Source organism: Aristolochia californica, unplaced genomic scaffold (genome assembly GCF_029961685.1).
Source record: "Aristolochia californica isolate CCGP_79_NKW_82.1479 unplaced genomic scaffold, dmAriCali1.0.hap1 SCAF_3, whole genome shotgun sequence".
Taxonomy (NCBI): domain Eukaryota; kingdom Viridiplantae; phylum Streptophyta; class Magnoliopsida; order Piperales; family Aristolochiaceae; genus Aristolochia; species Aristolochia californica.
Genome location: NW_027181992.1, coordinates 18816473 through 18828381, shown reverse-complemented (window position 1 = coordinate 18828381; position 11909 = coordinate 18816473). Strand labels below are relative to the sequence as shown.

Below are 11909 nucleotides of genomic sequence, written 5' to 3'. Positions count from 1 at the left end.
TTTGTTCCTTCCTTCCCTTGAATCTTTTATCTATTAGTCAGCTAACACAACATTTTAATTGATCAATTACCTTCTCACCCACTTCTTGTGTGTTTCAAGATTTTATAACAAAGCAAGTGATTGGTGGAGTCCCTGAAAGAGGGGGCTCTACTACCTAGACGCGACTCAAATAAATGTTGTCTCAACCAAACAAACTGAGACAAGTCTATGGCGCAATTGATTGGGACATCCATCCACACAATTTCTTCATCGTATTTTCCCTACCTCTAAGGATAAGACAAATTTAAATTGTGAAGTATATCAACTGATCAAACGCCAATGGACCACATACTCACCTCTCTAGAAATTAAAAGTATTGCTCCTTTTTCATTGATCCACACAGATGTATGGGGACCCTTGAGTGTCTCATACATTTCCTAAGTCAAGTAATTTTTTACATTTATTGATGATTTTACTTGTTCCATATGGCTATTTCTTTTTAAAGAGCGATCTGAATTACCATCCATATTTAAATCCTTTCATGCTATGGTTTTCACTCAATTTGGTCAGAAAATAAAAGTACTTCAGTCTGATAATGCCAAAGAATATACTTCCTAAGATCTTGAATATTTTTTTAAGAGAATGGCAATATCCATCAAACATCTTATGCCTACACCCCCAACAGAATGGTGTAGCAGAATGGAAGGACAATCATGTTCTTGAGGTTGCTCACAACTTATTGTATACCATGAAAGTCCCATACTTTTATTGTCCGCATACCATCCTTACTACATGCATTCTTATAAATAGGCTATCCTCTTCCATTCTCGTTCATAAATCTCCATATTCCTTATTGTTTCCACATGTTGATCCTTTTTCACTTCCCTTGAAAGTCTTCGATTGTACATGCTTTGTTCATATTACCTCCCCACAACATAGTAAACTTGATCCGAAATATATCAAGTGTATGATCTTAGGATACTCTCGCACATAGAAGGGTTATATTTGCTACAATCCCACTCTCCAAATGTTACTTGTGTCCTGGGATGTAACTTTTTTTAAGACTCTTCATACTACTTTGACAATGCTCCTCCAAGTCTCTCTTCTATACATACCTCTCCTTGACCAGTTGTGCCACATGCTATGGAAACTATTCAACCCTCTGAAACACTGGCTGACACCACACCTACAGAGTTTGTGGATCCCATCAAGATAAGTCCATCTTCTACTATTCTTTTTGGACCACAATATGATACTTGACCCATTTCCTTAAGAAAAGAACCAAGAACTTGCACTAAGCCCTCTACTTCTCACCCCATATCCAATTTTGGGTCTCACCATCCTTTATCCTCTTCATGTTGTTGATTTTTTGCGTCTCTCTCCTCCATCTCAATCCCACAATCCTATCAGGAGTCTGTAAAACATCCAAGGTGAAAGGCAGCAATAGACAAAGAAATGCATGCACTCTATGAGAATCAGACATGGGCTCTAGTTCCTCTTCCATTAGATAAAAAACTTGTTGGTTGTAAGTGGGTTTTTACTATTAAACACAATTTGGATGGGTCAGTTGTTCACCTTAAGGCCTGCCTCATTTCTAAAGGCTATACACAGTGTTATGGGATTGATTATGAGGAAACATTATCTCCGGTGACCAAAATGAACTTGGTACATATTTTATTATCTTTTGTTGCTGATTCTTTCTGGCCAGTCTATCAGCTTGATGTGAAAAATAATTTTCTCAATGGGGATATAAAAGAAGAAATTTATATGCAACAACCACCTGAATTTGTGGTTGAGGGGGAGTCAGTATGTTGATTGAAGAAATCCCTCTGAAACAGTCTCCTCATGAAGGGTTTAATAAATTTAGCCAAGCACTCATATGGGCCAGATTTCACAGATGTTTCATAGATCATTTCATATTTCTTAAAGACACACCTAAAGGAAAAGTTATTTTGGCCGTATATGTTGACGATATTGTCTTAACGGTAGTCATCCCGAGGGCATTCTAAAAGCCAAGGAAAGAATATGTGAAGAATTCAAAACAAAAGATTTTGGGCTTCTTAAATACTTTTTGGGTAGGGTGATGGGAGAGAGGGGAACCACATTGGAATGCTAAAAAAAATTATTGGGGTGATTTGTTTTTCTGTTGATGCTCACAGTACCTATGCGTATGTTCGTTGTCAAATTGAAAATGTGGTGCTTAATTTTTTGGGTTTCATATTTGCTGTTCGGGCACTATTCGTGGAAATGTTTCAATTCAGTGGGAGTTCTGAATATGAGAGGTGGCTAATGTGGGAAAAATGGGAGATAAATTTTTTTTGGGTGTTCTGGGAATGGTCTTGTGGTTGAATGATATCAAATTTTATGGAACGATTTATATTTTTGTGGATGAACAACGCAACAATGTGGCTGTTTCAGGTTATTTTTCCAGCAGTATCTATCCATTTCAAAACGTTGTTTTAAATTTTTTGGATGATATGTATGCTGCTCAGCCACTATTTAACAAAATTCGGCAATCAGGTGAGAGTTCTGCTAAAATGTCCTTCCATTACTATGGCCAACCTCTACATCAGAAAAATATGTTACAAGATTATGTGAGGACAAGAACATGCTGCAGTAATTGAGAACCATTCAGATTTCCATGATCGTGTTGTTGTTGACGTTGGTGCTGGTAGTGGTATTCTTTCATTATTTGTAGCTCAGGCTGGTTTGAGGCATGTTTATGTTGTGGAGGCATCTGAAATGGCTGAACATGCACATAGACTGATAGTAGGAAATCCCTTATTGGGACAAGAATAACGATTGTCAAAGGCAAAGTTGAGGAAGTCGAGCTGCCTGAAAAAGCAGATATACTCCTTTCAGAGCCCATGGGTAATTTACTTGTCAATGAAAGAATGCTAGAGTCATATGTAATTGGAAGAGATCAGTTTCTTGTTCCAAATGGGAAAATGTTTCCAACAATTGGGAGGATACACTTGGCTCCCTTCAGTGATGAATTTTTGTATGTTGAAATTGCAAACAAGTCCCTCTTTTGGCAGCAACATAATTACTATGGGGTTGATCTTACCCCTTTACATGGACTTGCATTTTAGGGATATTTTTCTCAGCCTGTAGTAGATGCAAATGTTGGAGCTTTTGAGCGAACAGTGATGATGATTCTGTGAGTAGTAGCAGCAGTGACGTATGACGCACAATTATCTGTTGTTGTGGGCACAACTTATACTCCTCTACAGGATGTAGCTAATTCTAACCGAACAGGGACAACAACAAAAATATTTTTTGTTCTTTCTGCATGTACCATTAGTGGAGCTCTTGAGCCCAAGATGATGCTGATATTTCATATTGCTGCTGCTATTATGGTGAAGATAAGGGCACCCCAGCAAAAACTACAAACTGAAACATATAATGCAGCTGAGCACCACTTGGAAAGTTCTAACTTTGACCAAATGAGACGAGACCTTGTGAAGAAGATTGGAGAAGCAACTGCTTTGGAAGTCAGGGGAACTGGGATTCAGTACTTTTTTGCTCCATGTATTGCAGTTTGCAGAGACCCCAAATGGGGTCGTTGGTACGAGAGTAACAGCAAGGATCCAAAGATTATCTACAAGGAAAAATTCTTCAAGGAGGATGACTGGGTGCTCCTTATGTTGCTGGACAAAAGAAGGTTGCCAATGTGAAGCACTTTCTTGGTGATGGCGGCAAGGAGTTGATAGAATCACGTACCCACCTCACACCAACTACTTGTCCTCTGTTGTTGCTACAATTCAAGCTGGACTCGACATGGTCATGGTGGGGTATAACTTCATTGGATTCATTGATGACCTAACCATTCTTGTGAGCAGCGGAGTCATTCCCATGAGCAGAATTGACAATGCAGTTACCGGGATCTAGCGTATCAAATTCATGATGGGTCTCTTTGAGAATCCTTACTCTAACAACAGCTTGGTCGATCAAATTGGAAACCAGGAACATGGAGAGCTGGCAAGAGAAGCAATCAGAATGTCACTTATGCTTCTAAAAAATGGAAAAGAGAGTCAGCCATTGCTTCCCCTCCCCAAGACGGCAAAGAGCATTCTCATAGCTGGAAGCCATGCCCACAACCTAGGTTCCCAATGCGGTGGCTGGACCATCATGTGGCAAGGTCTCAAAGGAAAGACAATCTTGAAAGTTGATCCTACTATTAATATCAAAACAGAAGTTGCAAGTGTGGAGCAGGTGATAGTTCAACTTGTTGTTCGGTTGCTTATCCGTATTGGGCTATGCTATAGCAAGTGATGCTGGCAGTGTTGGCGAAAAAAAATTGCTTCTCGGGTTGAATGCTCCAATTTTTTTGTCCAGTGGCTGCCACAGATACCGCGGTTACTACTTAGGACCATAAGGAGACGCCGGCAAGGGCAAGCAGACCCTTCCTTCGAGCTTGAGGACAAGCTCTTTCTACCAGGGGGTGTAATGTTATGCACACAATAACATTATTAAGATTCTAATTAAATGTTTTTCTTTAATTTACTTTCTTTTATTTCAGTTAAAGAATTAATGGGCCACATGGGCATTTTTGTAATATTTTATCTATAGGGGTATTTTTTTAATATTTTATCTTGAAACTTGTAAGGGTGAACCCTATTTAAGGGGTAAGATTAATGAGAAAAGACAAGCATTGATTTAGAGTAAACAAGGGTTTTGAGTTCTCCTCAACGAGCTCAGGAGTGTGCGTTCTCCTCAAAGAACCTAGGGTTTTCAAGCTTCCCTTTGGCTTGATTTTCATCTTTCTCTTTTTCCTCCCTACGAATCCATGTATCAGATCTGGGACCTTAATAAAATCTCTCTCTAGCGTAAACTCTTTTCAATCTTTTCTCTTCTCTCCTCTCTACCTGAGCTCTCCTCTCTCTCTTTTCTCTTTTTATTCTCCCTCTCTCATCTTGCTTGAGGTTTCAATCATGGGGTCCTAATTTCAATAGAAGAAAAATAAAACAACAATACGAGCAAAATAAAAAATGGGTTTGTGGAATTCTGAAAAACATACCTGAGTCTTGAAAATCAAAGCTCTGATACCATGTTGGTTTTCAAAAATCCATGGATTTAGCTCATGAAGAAAAAGAGAGAGACACCCATTGGGAGAAAACAAGAAGAGGTTGTGGACTTGATCCAAACCCTCCCCCATAAGGTATATTTATAGGTATAAAAACTAGCAAAATTACAAGTATACCCTTCACCCTAATAAGAGTAAGAAGAGACAAGAAATTTAAACTAAATACATTAGTACCACCCTAAATACATCATATCATATATTGCAACAGAAAGAATGAATGAAAGAAGGAAAGTTGAAAGAAAGGTAGAAACAAGAAAGAAAGAAAGAAAGGCGAAATATAGAAAGAAAGAAGAAAAAAGAATGGAAGAACAAGCAAAAGAAAGAAAACAAAACAAAGATAGATAGAAATAAAAAAGAAAAATGAATGATATTAGAAAGGAAAAAAGAAAGACAAAGATAAAGAAAGAAATAGAGACAGTGCTGGATTTAATGAAAGAAATATATCGACTAAGGCACAGCCTAGCCAAATGAAACAAGCATATTTAGATTTATGCAAAAAATAAATCCAAAATCTATAGGATAAAAAATTAATTAGAAAATCATACTCCCCATAGAGTTGTACTGCTTTTTATGTCAATGAAAATGTCAAGAAGGAAAAAGGTGTTCCTAGATTGGTGGTTAATTATAAACCACTCAATGATTGTTTAAATTGGATAAGATATCCAATCCCCAATAAAAAAGATTTGTTAGATCGATTATTTTCAGCAAAAGCTTTTCTAAATTTGATAGAAAATCTGGTTTAAAATTGGTCTTGTTTTTCTCATCTTCCATTGGTTTGGTATCAGAGCCATGATCTAAGTTGAGAATGTTCCTATATGTTTCTATGGTGTTATAAGTTCTTTATACTTTAATTAGCATACGAATAACACATAACGATCCCTATTGTCTAGGCCTTATAATTCATCATTTTTCTTGAGAAAGTATGGGACGTCATCCAAGTCACATTGAGTTAGACCGTGTTTAGGCATTGAAGGCCTAGTATACTCATAAATCATTAACAGACGTGTACCATATGAAGAAGATAATGAACAATAAAATTCTGACTAAATGGTTTATTTTGGCGTATTTTTTTCCCTATTCTCTTATAATTTTCTTATAATATGTTGTGGTCCCTGACCATGGATCGTGTGATTGGGCGAAGGGAGAGATCATTTAGAGGATCAGAGGTTAAACCTGGGCATCCTGATTTACCTAGATGACCTATGATGGTGAAATTGTGATGGAAAATGGAACGGACGGGAATGAAATGATCAGGCTCGTAAAGGGGAGACTTGTAGCCTTGGGTTCATCAAGGAGAATGCTGATCCTAGGGTTCAATGAAGGAGAATGCCGATCCTGAATTTGGTTAAATTCTGCTTGCCTTTACTTAACCCATGTTAGCCCCTTAAAGGCTAATCATGCCAAAGCATACGATTGAGAGTTTTACAATAGTGTCATCATTGGCTTACATCTTACCACATAATTAAATAAAGTAAGCTTATAAATCCTAATGTACTTGAATGTCCTACTGAGTTACCACTCACCTGCGTCGCCTCTGGATGACTTGTTCTGCTATTGACTCCACAACATCACTTCCCCCTTGGAAAACGAGCTTGTCCCCAAGCTTGAACGTAGGGTATACATGTTGAAAGACGTCTAGATCCTCTCAAGTGGCATTTGTGATGTCTTTTTGTGTCCACTGAACTTGTACTTCCCTCCTATTCTGATTCTGGTGAGCATTCAAAATTCTGGTTGGCATGAGAGAAACTTTTCTGTCCTAAATCTGTGGTGAAGAGGGCATAGAAGGTGGATCTGGTCCTTTAAATGACTTTATAAGAGAGACATGAAAAACATTATGAAGCTTGGACTCTGGAGGAAGTTACAACTTATATGCTACCTGGCCCATGTGCCAGATAATGTTGAATGACCCAAAATATTTCAGAGAAAGCTTGTGCCAACTGCCAGCCAGTGAATTTTGATGGTAAGGCTGTAGACGGAGCCATACTATATCACCCCAATTGTATTGAACATCCCTGTGGCCTTGATCGTAATATTCCTTCATGCGTGCTTGAGATTTCCGAAGCCGTTGGAGAGTAGATTCTAGAAATTGATCTCAATCCATAAGAGCTTGGTCAACGGCCTCCACTCTAGTTGAACCATGAGGATAAGAAATTAAACATGGGGGATTTCGGCCATATAATATCCAGAATGGGGTCTCCTGTAAGGCCGTGTGGAAGGATGTATTTTAGCAGTACTCCACCCACGGAATGCAATTCCCCCACCATTTAGGGCGGTCTCCCACCAAACACCTTAAATACATTTCAATAATGTGGTTCACCACTTTGGTCTGGCCACCAAATTAAGGGTGATAAGCGGAGGAATAATTGAGTTTGGTGCCACATAGCCTGAAAAGGTCTCTCCAGAATTAACTTGTAAAGACTACATCCCGATCACTTACAATAGATTCTGAAATACCATGGAGGCGAACAATATTGGAGAAGAACACATGTGCTACGGTTGCTGCTGCATAAGGGTGCTCCAAAGGAATGAAGTGGGCATATTTGAAAAATCTGTCCACGACCACAAAAAGAATAGATTTCCCCGAAGCATTAGGGAGGCCCTCAATAAAATCCATAGAGATATTCAACCAAACCTGGGTGGGAAGAGCGAGTGGTTGCAGCACTCCCACAGGGCTTAAATGATCTGCCTTGTTCCTCTGACACACTTGACAAACAGCCACATATGTTGCAATTAAGGATTTCATCCTTTCCCAATAAAAATTCCTGCGAACCCGATGTAATGTTTTCTGAGTGCCTTCATGAGAACTGTCGTGATAACAGGATAACATCACTGGCACCAAAGGATAAGAGTGAGATAATTAAATGCTCCAGTTATACAAAATAAGGTTGTCATGAAAGGACCATTTTTTATGCAATGTCCTTGCGGCAATTTGGTGAGACAACTCCTGCAGTTCTAGTATGCGCCGGTTTTCCTCCTTTATGGACTCCAAAAGTAGGGATTTTGGATGACTAATTGCACACAGTTGCGCTGGGTCTTTAGACCTGCGTGAGAGTGCATCAGTAGCTTTATTTAATGTACCCACCTTATGCTCCACCTTAAAATCAAACCCCATTAATTTGCTAATCCAATGTTGTTGGGGGAAGTTGATATGCGCTGATCCAACAAAAAATTTAAACTGTAGTGGTCAGTGTGGATGATAAAATATTTGCTCGACAAGTAAGGTCTCCAATGGTGGACCGCCTTAGCTAAGCCAATGAGTTCTCATTCATAGGCTGGTAATTTGTGATGGTGGAGTGCGAGTTGACGGCTGAAATAAGCAATAGGGTGCTGAGATTGTTGAAACACCGCCCCAATACCTCCTCCTAATGCATCACATTCTACCACAAATACAACCTCAAAATTTGGTAACTGTAATATAGGCACGGAGGCCAATGCTTGCTTGAGTGTCTGGAATGCTTGGTCGGTGTCTTCATTTCACTGAAAGGCATTGCGTCAGAGAAGGTTAGATAAAGGAGCTGCTAGTGGCACATAATTAGGAATGAACTTTCTATAATATCCCACTAAGCCAAAAAAGCCCTTTAATGCTGAAATTTTTCTCGGTGGAGGCCAATGTGTGATTGTTATGGACTCCATAGCATCTAGAGTAATTAGTACACATAGGGGTTAAATTATGTAATTTCCAGGTTTTTGCAATTAGCAAGTTTAGATGTAATTTCCTTCAAATTAGTGGCCCGTTGTTGGGCCTTTGCTGGTGTGTGTCAACCCTAATCCTCTTATATGGATGACAAGTTCTGGAATGAAGTTAAGCATTGATCATTAGTCTAAAGTCTGAGATCAGATACTCTCTCTAACGAGGTCCAAGGTGCAAGCTTCCTTCAAAGCTTGATCTCTCTCTCGCAAAATCATAGGTCGTTTGAAAAATACAAAAGACCTCAAAACGGATTACAACCTAGAAGTTAGAGGAGATCGTCGGGTGACTCGATCCATGGAAAGGAAGCTTAACAATGTGGTATTAGACAGGACCACTATCAGTGATTCCTCTTCACCCAATGACTTGCGTAATCTCATTGAAGAAGTTTGAATTGAAGGCCAAAATCGGATAGACCCACTCCTAAACGAAGTGCTGGAAATGAAGGAGACTCTTCTTCAAATAAATCTTTGAATGGGGGAATGGTTTGCAAGGGATGCTGCTTTGCTGGGAAGCTCCAACAGACCTACCATTCTGCAACCTCTTCATCCATCTGCTCCTCATATGCCAATGCGTCAACCACACCCACCAATAGGGGTGTCCACACCACCATTCTTAGGTATACCAAACTAGATTTTCCAACTTATGATGGGTCTTCCGACCCTCTGGTATGGTTACATAGGTGTGACCAATTTTTTTGGAACCAAAGAACAAAAGCCGATGACAGAGTTCCTTTAGCCGCCTTCCACATGCTCGACGAAGTGCAACTATGGTACCATCAGTTTGATTCGGAGTACCATATCCATGATTGGGATATTTTTAAGGATTATTGCATGTTGAGATTCAGTCCCCCCAGACCACAATAACCCTTTGGGAGATTTGGTCAACTTAAAATAGACCGGTTCCACCGAGTTGTATCAGAAACAATTTCAGGAACACTTGGCACGTGCCAACAGGTATGTGCATCCTACTCAATATGTGCATTTATTTACTGCGGGACTAGTGGAGGCCCTTCATCTGGAAGTGGAATTACATGACCCACCGGACTTAGCACATGTCATGAATCTTGCCCATACTCTGATTGCTAAACAACAGGTCTTGGAAGAGTCCCTCGGGCGTAGGCCTCCATGGCCAGGTCAGGTACCCACTGGTGCCCCACCCATCTGTGCCTCCCCCAATGCACCAAGGCAACAATACTTCTCACATATCCAAACCACCCAAGGCACCACTGCCACAATACTTTCATCGCCTTTCTGAACCAGAGATGGAACAAAGGAGAGCCAAAAACCTCTGTTGTAATTGTGATGAGATATACACACAGGGTCACATATGCAAACGCCTATTTTGGTTAGAGGTGGATGATTCCGAGGAGACCCCGCCGTTGTAAGAAGTTGTAGAGCCTAAGATGGACAAACCAGCTATTTCCCTCCATGCTATGACAGGGCTGCACAACACAAGCACCATGCAGGTCCGAGCTGGCCTCCAACACCTACAGTTGTTGACCTTAGTGGATTCAGGCAGTACCCACAACTTTATTATCCAACCAGTAGCACAACAACTCGGCTTACCGATTCAGCACAACACTGGCATTTCGGTCTCGGTAGCCAATGGGGAAAAGATTTCCAGTGTTGGAGTTTTTCCAGCAGTACCTTTTGATATTGACGACAACACATTTTTTTTGAACTTCTTAATCATTCCACTCGCTGGATTTGACTTGGTGTTGGGTATTAAATGGCTGCAGCAATTGGGTCCAATATTATGGGATTTCAAGTCCCTGACTATGAGTTTTACGCAAGACCAGCAACAACTCACCCTTCATGGGACTCATGCTTTGTTACCTTGCACTCTATAGAATATCCAACCTATGGACTCCAATCGTTGTAAGTTAAACTCACTCCTTATGGAATTTCTGATTTATTTCAGGACCATGCTGCGCTTCCACCGATCCGAACTTGTGATCATCGGATTCGTTTAAAGTTAGGCATTGAGCCTGTAGTGGTGCGCCCATACCACAACCCCCATTTTTAGAAGATGATATAAAGCGCCAATGTCAGCTTATGTTAGTGCAAGGCATTATTTAGCCCAGCCGGTCTCCGTTTTCTTCCCCAATGTTGTTGGTGAAAAAACATGACCACTCTTGAAGATTTTGTGTTGGCTACAGAGAGCTCAATGCTCATATTATTAAGGATAATTTTCCAATACCCGTGGTGGACGAACTCTTGGATGAATTGTGTTGGAAAATAAGATCAATCCCAAACGACCAAAGAAGGCCCACATATGTAAGATTATTATAAGATGGGCCACATGACCAAAGAAGGCCCACAAGATGAGCCCAAGCCCATAAGAAGCAGGACCCACAATGATTACAAGAGCAATCATCCTTATCACATCAGTTGGAAGATCAAGAAAGACTCACAAAAGTATCTTTATCTTAGGGTCACGACCAAGAAGAGTTTTAGTTTAAGTTATATTTGTCTTTTATCAATATTGAGTTACCTAATTATGTTTGGACTTACCTTAAGTGTTAGAGTTTGGGTGTAATTGGGACAAGGGTAGTTTTATTGTAATTGGACTCTACTACCTTCCTCTATTATAAATAGAGGTTCATGTACTCTAATTACAACAAGTTATTGATGTCAATGAAGTATTTCACTTTTCCATAAATTCAACATGGTATCAGAGCAGGTTCTGTGAGTTTACTTGGTCAACTCACAGAGGTAATGTGATCCTTTTCTCTAAACCCTAAACCCTAGGTCTAGGTTCATAGTTTTTTTTTCAGTCACTATACCTGTAGATTGCTTTGCTTTTTTTTTACCTCTATACGTAGTTTTTTATATTGAAAATTATATATTTACGGAAAGATATTTGAGTCTAATTTCCAAATAAAACCTATTTGTTCCAATAAGAGTTATATACAGAGAGATATTGATGTTTTAATAAGTGAAGATCAGATTGCAAAAGTGGTTCGAGCAGCAGTAGAAAACTTTAGCTTCCAAAGTATGTTTTGCTACCAAGAACTAGACTTTATATGAAGAGATATATTTCAAAATAAATATATGTAAGTATAATCTTTTACCTATTCAACCAATTTTTTTATTTGAGTTATCAACAAAGAGAAATCGATATTTGAACCAGCTAAGGTCAGATTTAAAAAGA

The 11909-nt window shown here is 39.5% G+C and overlaps 1 pseudogene; it reads left to right on the top strand.

The window, feature by feature from the left end:
* The first annotated feature begins 2312 nt into the window (after positions 1 to 2312).
* LOC137959429 (probable histone-arginine methyltransferase CARM1) lies at positions 2313 to 3656 on the top strand (annotated as a pseudogene).
* The last annotated feature ends 8253 nt before the right edge of the window (positions 3657 to 11909 follow it).